The sequence below is a fragment of the Chiloscyllium plagiosum genome, unplaced genomic scaffold (genome assembly GCF_037043375.1).
Source record: "Chiloscyllium plagiosum isolate Xiang-an unplaced genomic scaffold, Cpla_swu_hap1 HiC_scaffold_45, whole genome shotgun sequence".
Classification (NCBI taxonomy): Eukaryota; Metazoa; Chordata; class Chondrichthyes; order Orectolobiformes; family Hemiscylliidae; genus Chiloscyllium; species Chiloscyllium plagiosum.
In genome coordinates, this window is record NW_028270183.1 from 87,544,522 (window position 1) to 87,558,430 (window position 13,909).

Sequence of the window (13,909 nt, forward strand, 5' to 3'; positions counted from 1 at the left end):
TTATGATACTTGAGTACTTTCTGGGACTTGGCAATAAACTAAATCTCCAGTAGGTTTGGAATTGCCTCGCGCGTTATTTGTGTGAACAGTTTATATCAGAGACGATTCACAGTGCATCACAGACAGCACTTAAGCTTCGGTGTGTCACGGTACTGCCTTTTCAGTTCTGACTCAGAACCACATTAAGAGCTGTCAGTTTTTGGATTCGCTGGAGAGCAAAGTGGGTAATGCGATATGGGAGGTATTTTTCTTTCGCCAAAATCTTTGATGGCAAACTTGGGAAAGTGTCAAGAAGAATGGTCATTGGAAGCAAATATCCGGAAAACCTTCAGCTCTGGATCGGTTGGGCCCATCCACCCTCCAAACAAAATAGCCAAACTCGCTGACTGAGTAACAAACATCATACGTTTTTTGCAAATGGTGTATTCAAACCGTTGCCGGTGACTGGAGCATCTCAAAGTTGTCGAGCATGGAAACAAATCCCGCGATCCAACTTGCCTTTGCTGATTAGATAACCAAAATTAATCCATACATATCTGCCAAATTTGTGCCGTATCTCTCCGAGGTCTTCCTGTCTTTCAACCCATTCAGATGCCTTTGAAATATTGTGTGTGCACCAGACTCTGCCACTAAATGTGGCAATTCATTCCACCCACACAAATGTTCTGTGTGAAAAACATGTGTCTTTCACATCCCTTTTAAAATTTTTCATCTCTCACATTAAACGTTTGTTATGTAGATTTGAACTCGCGTGTCTTGTGAAAAAGTGCTCCCTGACTATTTCCTCTGTCTGTCTTCCTCATTATTTTATCTGCTTCTGTGAGGCCATATCTAAGCCCTGAAGCTCCTGGGAATCGGACGAAGCTTATTCAGTTTCGTTCTCATGTCCAAGCAGTGCAAACCTTGCAAATCCTTGGAAAGGTTTTCTAAACTTACACTTGCAAGAAGTGTGTACAGCTGCAGCACTTGTTTGACCGCGTGGTCACTCTGGAACTGCGGGTGGACTCACTGTGGAGCATCAGCAATTCTGGAGAGTTATGTTGCCTCCCAGGTGCTCAAGTCAGGGATGTCGCCCATCGGCTGAAGAGCATTCGAAAAGGGGATTGTGAACAGCCAGTTGTCTTGGTGCATACAGGCACCAACGAAAAAAAAACGAGACGAGAACCTTCAGGGAAAATTCAGGGAGCTCGGAGAGAAATTAAAGAGGAGGACCTCAAAGGCAGTAATCTCATGATTACTGCCGGTGCCATGTGACTACCAGCGTAGAAATGAATAATAAAAGGCACGATGAACACGTGACTTTAGGAATTGTGCTGCAGGGCGGGTTTCAGATTTGTTGGATTTTGCGAACAGTTCTGGGGAATGTGGGACTATAAGAAAATTGACGATCTACATCTGAACCAGACGGGAACGAATGTATTTTCGGGAGGTTTTGCTACTGCTGTTGGGGACGTTTAATACTAATGTGGCAGGGGGCTGGGAACAACAAGATTAAACAAGTCGGCAGTGTGGTGGAAACTGGAAACGCTCAGAATCTGGAAGATAACATTACAAAAGGGAAGGGTGAGCAGAGAGCAGATGAATGCAAAAGAACTGGTGGCCTGAAATGCATCTACTTTAATGCATGGAGTATAGACAGATGAACTTCGGGCATAGGTTGGTGCCTGGGAATATGACGTTATTGCGATCACAGAGATTTAGTTGAAGGAAGGGCATGGTTGGCAACCAATTGTTCTAGGATATAGACGCTTCAGACGGGACAGGGAGGGAAGTAAAAGGGGAAGGAGTTGCATTGCTGGTCAGGGATGATATCATGGTTGTGCGAAAGGAGGACACAATGTAGGGCTTGGGTCGTGAGACACTATGGATGGAGCAGTGAAATAAGAAGGGTGAGGTTAGATTTTTGGGGCTGTAATACAGTTAATAGTTAAACAGACCATGGAAGACGTAGAGGCAATAATTTAGTGTTGATTGGAGTTTTCCCAACATTGACCGGGATACTCTTGTCGTTAGAGGTCTGGATGGGGAAACCATTTGTAAGAAGCCTCTAGGTGAGTTTTCTGGAGCGGCATATCAATAGTCCGATGAGGGAATAGGCCATATTGGAACTGATATTGGGCAATAAGCCAGGGCTGGTGATAGCAGTTGCCGTGGGTGATTTCTTTGGGAAGTGTCCAATATTCTGTAAGTTTTAGAATACTCATTGACAAAGATGAGAGTGGTCCTGAGGAAAGAGTACTAAACTGGGCCAAAGCTAAATATATCAAAATTATGCAGGAGGTCGGAAATGTGGATTGGACACAGCTATTGTAGGAAAGTCCACAGTTCATATGTGGCAGGCTTTCAAAGATAGGTTAAATATAGTGCAGGATAGGCTTATCCCGTTGAAGGCAAAGGATTTGGAAGGCAATATTCGTGAACAGTTGATGACAGGACAATTGTACGACTCGCCAAGAGGAACAGGGAAGCATACATAACGCCTCGGCAGCCAAGAACATAATGGTATCTGGAGGAACATGGGAAGAGAAGGACAAGTCTTAAACGAGGAATCAAGGGGGTTAAAAGGGGTCATGAAACAACTTCGCGTGGGCACAATTAAGGAGAATCCTAAAGCCTATTATTCATATATAAGAAGCAAGCGGGTAACCAGAGAAAGGATTGGCCCACTAAAGGAAAATGAAGGAAGGCTGTATGTCGAATCTGAGAGAGTGGGTATGATTCTGAATGATTATTTTGCATCAGTGTTCACTGAGGAGAGGAACATGATGAATGTTGAGTCTAGAGTAAAACATTTGATTAGTCTGGATCATGTTGCCATAAATAGGGAAGCTGTGTTGGGCAGGCCAGGGGTAATTAATGTGGACAAATCCCCAGGAACGGATGGGATCTATCCCTGGTTCCTGAGTGAGATGAGAGAGGAAATAGCTGGGGCCCTGACAGATATCTTCGAGGCATCCTTCATCACAGGTGAGGTTCTGGCCGACTGGAACGTTACTCATATTGTCCCCTGTACAAGAAGGATAGTAGGGATATTCCGGATAACTACAGAACAATGGGCCTAACATCAGTGTTGGGAAAGTTGCTGGAGAAGGTACTGAGGGATAGGATCTATTCATATTTAGAAAATAACGTGCATATCAGTGAGAGGCACAGAGTTTTTCGGGGAAGTGCCCAAGTTGATAGATGAAGGAAAGGCTGTTGATGTCATATACATGCACTACAGTATGGAGTTAGATAAGGTTCCCCATGATAACCAAATACAGAACGTAAAGTAACATGGTGTGCAGGGCGTTCTAGACAGGTGGATAAAGAATTAGTTGAGCAATAGGAGACAGAGAATGGCAGTTGAATGGAGTTTCTGGAAATGGAGAAAGATGACCAGTAGTGCTCCACAGGGGTCAGTGTTGTGACCACTGTTGTTTGTGATATACATAAATGATCTGGAAGAGAGCACTGTTGGAATGATCAGAAAGTTTGTAGATGACACGAAGATTTCTGGACGAGCAGAAAGTATAAGTGACTGTTAAAGAATACAGGAGCATATAGATATACTGGAAAGTTGGGCGGAAAAGTGGCAGCTGGAGTTCAAAACAGACAAATATGAGGTGACGCATTTCGGTCAGTCTAATTATAGATGAGGTTAAACAATGAACGGAAGAGCTTTGGGAAAAAAAGTTGATGGACAGAGAGATCTGTGAGTGCACGTCCATTATACACTGAAGGTTGCTGCACAGGTGGATAGAGTGGTCAAGCAGGCATATAGTATGCTTGGCTTCATTGGATGGGGTATTGAATAAAATAGCTGGCAAGTCATGATAATATTGAACAATGCATTGGTCTGGCCACACTTAGAATACTGTGTAAATTTCTGGTCGCCACATTACCAAAAGGATGTGGACGCTTTGGAGAGGGCGTGTAAAAGGTTTAAGTGGATGTAGCCTCGTATGGAAGGTGCAATCTAGGAAGAGAGGTTGAGTAGGTTAGGTTTGTTTTCATTAGAAAAAAAAGAGTTTGAGGAGGACCTTTTTGAGGTTTACAAAATCATGAAGGGTACGGACAGGGTAGATAGAGAAACGTTTTATTTCCCAGGTTGAAGGATTAAATAACGAGAGGTCACGCTTTCAAGGTGAGAGGTGAAAAGTTTAAGGGGGATACACGTGGCAACTACTTGACACAGCGGGTGATGGGTGACTGGAACGCGTTCCCAGCAGAGACGGGAGCGGTAATCACGGTAGATACATTTAAGATGCGTCTGGACAGATGCATGAGTAGGTGGGGAGCAGAGGGATACAGATGCTTAGGAATTGGGTGACAGGTTTAAACAGTAGATTTGGATCGGCTCAGGCTTGAATGGATGAAGGGCCTGTTCCTTGTCTGTACATTTTCTTTGGTCTTTCTTCTTAAATTACGCCAATTTCATTACAAAATTTGCGAGGTCTAAGTGCCTGAAGTGAATCGATGCGGAAAGACTAGTCATAACAAATCTGAGTGTGTGGTACCGTGGTCGAGCGGTCTAATATGCTGGATTTTAAGCTTCAGTTTCTATCGAATCGTGGCTTCAAATACCAGCATCGTAAGTGTGCTCCTATGTGGCGATGTATGTGAGACAACTGCGCATGTGTGGATGCCTTTTAATTTGAGTGTTTGCAGCTCCTCAGTGAGCTTACCCTCTCGGTGATAAAATCACCGACTATCTCTGAAAACAATGCAAGTTCCGGCTGTCCGACGTATCCTCATATCCCGTCGATAACTTTGCTTTTGGATATCTGCGTTGCCAGTTTCTGTATCTCAAATGGTCGGCACAATTGGCTGAAATGTTGATGGTTCGAGCCCACCCAGGGAATAAGCCTCAAATATTTCAGCACAAGCATTTACCCCAACCATGTATTGACATTGGAACCGGGAAAACTCATCCATGATTCACCCCATGTCCGCAGGGAGTGAGACGTTTACACGCAGCAGAATACGACATCACTTTCTCCAAGCTCCCGATGCCAACAGAAAGCGGCGACTGCAGCTTCAATCAGCGACTTTCTGCCAAGCCATGGGAAACAACTCGTGGAAACTCCTTCCTTAGTAACAGCTCTTTCCGTGTCAAAGGAGCAAAACTTTCACTTTAAATTGGAAAGGGCTTCAGGACATTGGAATGTTGCTCCAGTTCTTGGAACATGTTATCAACAAAACTCCTGACTTGAAAATAAGAAGTGGTAAAGGTTTTAGGTAGAAAGAACAAATAAAGTGTTGATTGAGACGACTCTGTCTCGTCAGCAGATGGGAAATGCCCAATACTGTAAACGGAAATGATTGGGTTTCCTTAGGTAATTTCCCGACTGATTTACTGTCTGTCAGAGTGATTGGAAATTACATCAGCGACATAAAGCTGAGGGTAAAAATATGAAGATATTAAGGTTGTACCTTAAATCCGGGACAAGTGCTGAATAGATTGTAATGCTTTGAAGGAATAACTGAAGTGAAAGGTGTGAATGATATTTTTGTGATTAGGAGGAATGAACTGGATCCTAACAAATTGCTGATGAATTATGCTCGCAATGTAATAGCAAAACTAATCCACAGTGCACCGTGCTTGGTTAGCTCAGTCGGTGCAGTGTGAGATGCTTAATCTGAGGGTGGTGGGTGCAAGCCTCACAATGGGCGCTTTCACTGCTTAATACAATTCCGGCTCTTCATTCCACGTGCAGTATTGCAACCCATCGCAGGGGAATGTGCTTGCTGCTTTCATTGTCCACCTGTTTTTGATCACACGTCGGTTTCTGAGTGAACACTGTTTCCACTTTACTGGAGGCGCCAGAGACAACTTTATCAGTGCAGCCGAAAATACAATGAATGATGTCCGTTTCAAAACGTGAGGTTCCAAACCAACCGTGCACCACCCAAAGTTTGCAAAGGCACGGAAAGCGAATGGCCACTTGCTTGGGGTCTGACAGAGACGGATCAATATCGCATGGGTCCTGAACGAATTTTCAGTGATTCAGATTGTTCTGATGGAAACCGAAGGGAACTCTCCCTCAACGTTTTGCAATTGTTCTTCTTGTGTTTAACGTAATGAACAGTATATTGTCAGTAACGAGGGTCGAAGTGCGGCAGGATCGTGAGGTTTCAGTGTGGGACATAGACACAGTAAGTCAAATATCCCCAGAGCACGGGAGAGCTGTTTGGTCCAGGATCACTGCCATCTTCTGTTGCTAAACCAACAAATTAAATTACTGGAAAATCTCAGCAGGTCTGGTAGCATCTTGGAAATATAAATCGATTTAAGATTTCGGGACTAGTGACACTTCTTTTCCATGTCTATCTCCACCTGCTTTTGCACACTCTTCCTTTTTATTGAATGTCTCCTGACTTCCAACTTTATATTCAGCTTCTCTTTTATTACTTCCTCTCCAACCTTTTTCCCAGTCTCCAATTTTGTATCAGAACTGTTCCATCTTTCACATTGCCCAGGACTTCGAACTGAACAAATAACTCTGTTTCTATTTCCTTAGATTGCAGATGGCCAGAGACTGGAAGGCAGTGTTGTTCCGAAAACGCATCCATGATTCACCCCGAGTCCACAGGGAGCAAGACGTGTACACGCAGCAGAATACGACACCATGTTCTCCAATCCCCCGATGCCAACTGAAAGCTGCCACTGCAGCTTCAATCAGGGCTTCCTGCCAAACCCTGGGACACAGCTCGTGGAAACTCCTTTCTCATTAACTGCTCTTCCCGTGGGAAAGGAACAAAGCTTCCATTTTAAATTGGAAACGGATTCAGGAGATTGGAAGGTTGTTACCGTTCTTGGAACGTGTTATAAACAAAACTCCTGTCTTGAAAATAAGAAGTGGTAACGTTTTAGGCAGGAAGAACAAAGAAAATGTTGATTTTGAGTACTCTGTCTCGTCAGCAGATGGGAAATTCCCAATACTGTAAACAGAAATGATTGGGTTTTCTAAGGTAATTTTCCGACTGATTTACTGTCAGCCAGAGTGACTGGAAATCACTTCATATGAAAATATTCGGGTTGAATCTTAAATGCCGGGACCAGTGTTAAATAGATTGTAATGTTTTGAAGAAATAACAAAAGTGAAGGATGTGAATTATGTTATTTGTGATTGGGAGGAATGAGCTGGATCTTTGCAAATTGCTGTGCCAGGTGAATTATGCTCAGAATGAAATAGCAAACTAATTCATCGTGTCCCAACCCTGGATATCTCAGTTCGGTGCAATGTGAGTTGTTTAATCAGAGAGTCGTGCGTCCAAGCCCCGTAATAGTCGTTTTCACTGTTTAATAGAGTTCCAGCTCTTCGTTCCACATGCAGAATTGCAAGCTAACGCTGGTGGGGCATTCTTGTTGCTTTCGCTGATACATATGTCCTCCTGCTTTGATCACATGTCAGTTACTGAGTGAAAACTGCCTGCACTTTACTGGAAGCGCCAGATACAACTTTATCAGTGCAGCTGAAAATACTATGAATGATGCCCATTTCAAAACATGAGATTCCACTACATCCGTGCACCAACCAAAGTGTTCAAAGATACAGAACGCGAATGGCCATTTGTTCGTGGTCTGACAGAGATGGCTTAATGTCTCATGGGTCCTGAACAAAAATTAACTGATTCAGAATGTGCTGATGGATCAGAACGGAGCTCTCGCTGTACATTTTGCAATTGTTCTTGTTGTGTGCTCATGTAAGTTTATGTAATGAACAGTTTAGTGCCAATAACGAAGATGGGGGTGGGGAAGGATTCTGAGGTTTCAGTGTGGGACAGACGTGATCTGTTCGAACGGGTCAGTCAAATATTCCAAGAACATGGGAGAGCTGATTGGTCCAGGATCACTCCCATCTTCTGTTTCAGACTCAACAAATGAAATTGCTGGAAAATCTCAGCAGGTCCGGTTGCATCTTGAAAATAAAAACCGAATGAGATTTCGGGACTGGTGACACTTCTTTTTCCATCTTCATGTCCCTCTGCCTTTCTACAAACTTCCTTTTTATTGAATATGTCCTGACTTCAAACTTTATATTCAGCTTCACTTCTATTGCTTCCTCTCCAAACATTTTCCCAGTCTCTAAAATTGTATCATGCTTGTTCTATCTCTCACTTTGCCCAGGACTTCCAACTGAACAAATAATTCTGTTTCTATTTCCTTAGATACCAGATGGCCAGAGATTGGAAGACATAGGAGCGGTTCGCACTTTCAGAATATCTTGTCTGCTTCGCCATTCGATCTTGGCTCATATCGTTCTTAACCCCATTCTCCAGTCCTCTACCTGAACACTTACTCCCCAGTCTTAGGATCCAGTCTTTTTCCCAGAGTGGGTCCTAATCCGTCCCAAAACCCTCCACATGTGTTGGCAGCTGTTACACCGTGTCTACGTGTCATCAGTCTCAGTTTCCGTGATCCTCAGCAAACACGAACTGTTCTGAGCAGCTCGATTGGGTCTCTGGCCCCACTGTGATCCTGCGGGGGAGCAGTTATCATCTTCATCTCCTACGGAAAGGATCGGCGCTTCAAAAAAAAGGACAGAAAGAAAGATAGGCTTATTGTGTCAAGATATGTGGAGGTAATTGCTTTCTGACCTGGTCAGTAAACCTTACTCTGTATATCCCCGCAAATTCTCGCTGACGTGGTGAAAGGGAATACAAGTCCAATTAATTGCCATCTACGCTTTTATTCGATATGTATTCTTCCTTGTTCTGAATATGCAGGGATGTTTCCAGCATGATGGTCACCACTTCTAAGAGTGCATGCCGCAGGCCCTGATCTTTTCTGGAGAGTAGCTGTATCAGTTTGTGCGAAAGTGGCCCAGTCCAAAGCTTAGAAGAAATATTGTTGTTCCCTCTTTCCGGACGACAGTCTTTCATATCATGATCGATGGGGTTTTATTGCATTCTCATCAGCAAACCTTGTTTTGAATTTACTCGCCCAATACTACTGTAGCGGTGAAAATAATATAATTCCGAATACCTGCTGCGTGAAATTCATTTTCAAAGTTCTATTCGCAGTGGTCCTTCATATGTGGTGATATCTATATCACTGCTGGCCATCCTGTTTAAGATTGCCGTTACATATGTTCCTCTGTCTTGGCGCTGCAGGGAAAATTGTCTGCGCCTTTTCAACCAATATTTCCTGGATATTTCAACATGGTATTCTTTATTTTTCCAATCATGTCCTCTGTAAGGACACAGTTACCGGGCACTGATCCTTTCTGTAACAACAGCACCACATTTGCTTGACATGCGAAGGTGGCCTGGATCAGTAACAAGGAGAGCATTCATTTCCTTCTGTCACAGCGAACACTGGATTCATGATGTTAGTCTCTGTCAAATGCATCCGAAAGTGTGCTCTGAAAGCTTCATTTGAACGCTGTCTGGCGTTTCTCAACGTGTGTCAACCAATACCAGAAATCCTCAATCATAGTTTGGAGCAGTTCACATATGCGAGTTTCGAAGCAGCAGACACGGATACAGTTCATTCAGTCAACAACAGGAATGAAAAGATTTACAGGCACAGATGAACTATCGACTCTTGTTCTCATACTGTTACTAATATTACCGTGTGGCCTGAAGTCTAAGCCATGTTGTAACTGAAAACGAGGAAATCACATTCAGGCTGCCGAATGACACAATATGTATTGTGTTTTCTTGTTCTCACAGAGTTCCAGGAAAGTATGACAGCGAGGGAAAGGAATGCAAGTCAAGTGCAGCTCTGGTGAAACACCTTCTGTCTGATTCAGTCATCAACAAGAAACGTGAATGCGACTAAAGCGGGAAACATTTTCACAACTCGAACAAAGAGCAATCACGAACAGTGACCACCTCTTTGACATTTCAGATCGCCTTTGACCTTCCCTGAATATGTAAAGAAACTAATTTTTGTACACTTCAAAGTGAGAAGTGTTTGATTTACCGACAATAATTGAGTCGCATGTCCTTGATTGCCACATAGGTTTCCAACTCAGCTTGCAGCAGGGGGCAGTTTCTCATGGCTCTGCTGGATAATGCACTATTATGGAGAAAGAAAAGAAAAGTTGGAACTCTTATTGGCTCTGGGTTTCGAATAATCTTGCTACGTGTTCTGCCATTCTCGGATTCCAGTGCTAAACCAGTTTTTCAGTTCATCCGAGATGCAGGAGGGTCGGCATTTCTGGCAGGAGCAGAATTCATAATCTCCAGTGATCACTTTATCTGAGGAGAGAAAATGAACAAAGTTTCACACAGCGGTAATCGGAATTGCATTCCGTTTCAGCATGTTAGCAGGTATGGGCTAGCAAATTCAAAGCCAGATTTGCTGATGAGAACAACAAGCACGACCGCTCAGATAGAGCAATTCCTTCCCACCGCTTATTCTGCAGAACTAGTGCAGTTGCTGTGAGTATGCTGCAGGGTATCATCAAGTACATGCTCTTGGGTTCCGGTTTTGGCCTGTGTGCTCGCGTGGCTGAGCAACCTGAGACTCTGATTTCAGATTCCACTTCTTAAGAAGGCTTGTGTTTGCATCCCTGCGCGGCCACGTGTGCTAATGGATTAAGCTGGCAACGTTTTGCAGGGATGAGTTTTGTTAAAGTTGAACAGAAAAAAAAGCAGTCATTTCTTCTCACCCGGCTGTGATGTGGCACAGCAGAAAACAACCAACATGTCAGTGCCCATGTTTTCCCCTTCTTCTCCAGTTGTCACGTTCCCCTCCAGCTCGAAAGGCCACCAGCATAATATGCGACTCAAAAACACGCTACGCCAATCTTTCATATTCCAGACAATTTGCATTTTTCACCGTTTCTCTGAAAGTGAATGGAGATATTTATTTCCCTGTTTATGTGAATTTAGGTTCTACATTGAATATGCTCGCAGTGTTTTGTTGTTGTTGCGTAAAGGACGGAAATTGCGATATAAAACTTGGTTACATTTCCCTAATTTCCTTAATTTCTGTCCTGATGAGAGAGGCTAGTGATTGGTCCTCTCGATCCGGTGGAGACATCAGCCCAATTGTTAACCTCATCTAATCGAGACTGTAACTGGTAATCTTCACTTTTCATGGTTCATTGTTAGTCAGTTCTGAATCATGTTACTTGAGCACTTTCCTGGAGGTATTGGTGCACTAAGGCGCCAGTACGTTGAAAGCACCATTTGAAATTGCCTCGCTGCAATTTGTGTGAGCAGCTCATGACCCAGACGACTCGCTCTGCCTCACAGACAGCATTCATGAGTCGGTGTGTCTGAAAATAGGTTCTCTTTGTCAGTTCTGCTTCTGTTCATGAGATGTCAGGTTTTGGTTTCGCTGGAGAGCTGCGCGGGCAACATGATTTGTGAGGTATTTTCCGCAGTCAAAACCTCCCACTGAGAAGTTGGGAATGTGTCAAGAAGAATTGTCATTGGCAGCCTAAGACCAGAAAAAATGATTCGTTGCTGGTTTTAACCGAAGCAGCCTGTGGGAGTTATCTCAAATGGGAGAGTACTCGCTTTGCATGCAAGAGATTGCGGAGTTGCGAGCTGCGTTCTCCATCCCCTTTTAGGGCGGCACCGCGGCACAGTGGTTAGCATTGCTGCCTCACAGCACAAGTGTTCCACGTTTGATTCCTGTGCATAGTTTGCACATTCTCCCTGCGTCTGTTTGGGTTTCTTCCCACACTCCAACGACGTGCAGGGCAGGTGAATTTGACATGCTAATTTGCCCATAATGATCAGTGCTTTAGTTCGAGGGAAATTGGTCTGGGTGGGTTACTCTTTGGAGGGTCGGTGTGGAATAGTTGTGCTGAAGGACCTGTTTCCATACTGTAGGGAATCTAATCTAACCATCTTCCAGAAAACTAGCCCAACGCACTGACCAAGTGATGAGTGCCTAGTCAAACTGGTGATCGCCACTGCAGCATCTCAGAGGGGCTGAGCCCGTAAACAAACGCTCTATTTGCCAAATTTTCACGTTTATTCTTTTACAACTTTCCTGTCTGTATACAGATCCAAATGCCTTTGAAATGTTGAGAGTATACCAGACTCCACCACTAAATCTGACAATTCATGACAAACACGCAAACCTTTCTGTGTGAAAAAAAAACAATGTCCTTCAGATCCCTTTTAAATTTTACCACTCTCCCCTTAAAACATTCTTCCCTTGTTTTGAACTTGCCTGCCTTGGGAAGAAATATTCATTGACCATTTACTCTACCGTCTCCTTCATATTGATATAAACCTCTGTCAGCCCATCCCTCAGCCCTCAAGCTCCAGGGAAAATTTTCACATCCTATTCAGCTTTACGCTACAGTCCAAACACTGCATGCCTTGCAACATCCTCATAAATATTATCAAACTTACGCCAAGTTCGCCATTGAAAGTGCGTGTGGGTAAGTGCCTGAGGTGAGGCGATGCTGAAACACTAATCATGAAAAACGTGGTTGCGGGGGTTTGTGTGGCAGCGTGGCAGAGGTGTCGAAGGAGCTGTCTTTAAACTATAACCTCGATCCAGTCATTGATTTGAATTCCCACCACGACCAGAACCACAGGTCAACTCTGTTTTTTATGAAAGACCTATAAACAGTGAGATGTCAGGATATGATCCCATATTCGGCTGTTTTTTCACAGGGACTTTCACTAACTAAGGCTGAGGGATTGCCCAAGCTCAACGATTCAAAACTATGTGTGCATTTACTTGACTATTCGAACACAGGAACTCGGACTCATTTTTTGTGTGTTTCACAGTTACTCGGTGTAAATTTAAAACAGCCTCTGGTTATGCAGAAGAGTTCAAAGCTGGATATTCGCCACTGAAAATGCACAGGAAGAGGCAATCTCTTATTGCTTTTGTTGTAAACTGATAACTTAGACTGATTAAACTGACAGGATAAGGCGGATCCATCCATCCTCCTGGGCACCTTTAACCACGTTAATATCCGCAAAGGTAAACTCACACTAAGAGGAATGAGCACATTGTGGTGAATTGTAAAGGAGTGGTGTGTGAATCAGAGTGAATAGTGGTCAGTAAATACTGACACTGACATTGAATGTTGCAACACCAGCTCCTCACTCACTTGCTGTCTCATGCCTCCCTGTCATCATTGTCTTTCACATTTTCCTCTCGTCTGTTCCACTTCTCAATTTATTCCCGACCGTTTGCAAGTGTTCTCTTAGAAACTGCAGCTTTAGGAAACGTATTACTGGGATAAAGTCATTACTCAATGTGATGGGATGCACCGTCAATTCCTAATTACTCGAGAGTTTGTGATTTTGAGTTACTCCGCATAACCCTGGATGGCCTCAGTAGCGGGGTACAGGCATGATGCCATGAGGCAAGGATTTAGATCTAGTGACATTGAAGGAACAGCGAAATATTTTCAACTGGGAAGCGCTAGAACCTTGGAGAGGTAATTGCAGTGATAGCTTTCGCTTGTGTTTGCTGCCATTGTCCTTCCAGACAGATGCTGATCGATCACTGAATTGTTCTGGCAGGATCTGTGTGTGTGTGTTCTGTGTGCAGCCAGGATTTAGTTTTCATTCGGATAATTCACAAGAAGAGAATTAACTGGGAATTAAAGCCTGTTCTGGGAAATGCAAACTCAGACTCGAATGCAGGGATGTCCATTGATACTGCAGTAGCCTTTGGTGTACAAACTCTAGTGCCTGCTCTTCACGTCATTATCGTCTTCGCCAGCAGTGTTTCTCTCTCCAAGTTTCCAAGTCGGTTCATATTATCACCCTTGGTTTCAATGTGAAGAAGGCAACGCTGTGATAATCTGATGTTGTTCAGCAGATATACTGCAGCAAGTTAAGTAAAGACTGATGCTAACACGAGCTCGTTTTGTGCTGCGCTGATGTGTTGGCAGTAAGAAAGGCATCGTTCAACTCGCCTCATTCCGGTTGACGGGATCGAAATGACCAGTGGTTTCTCGCTGAATTAGTTCAGGCTCTGGAATGTAAT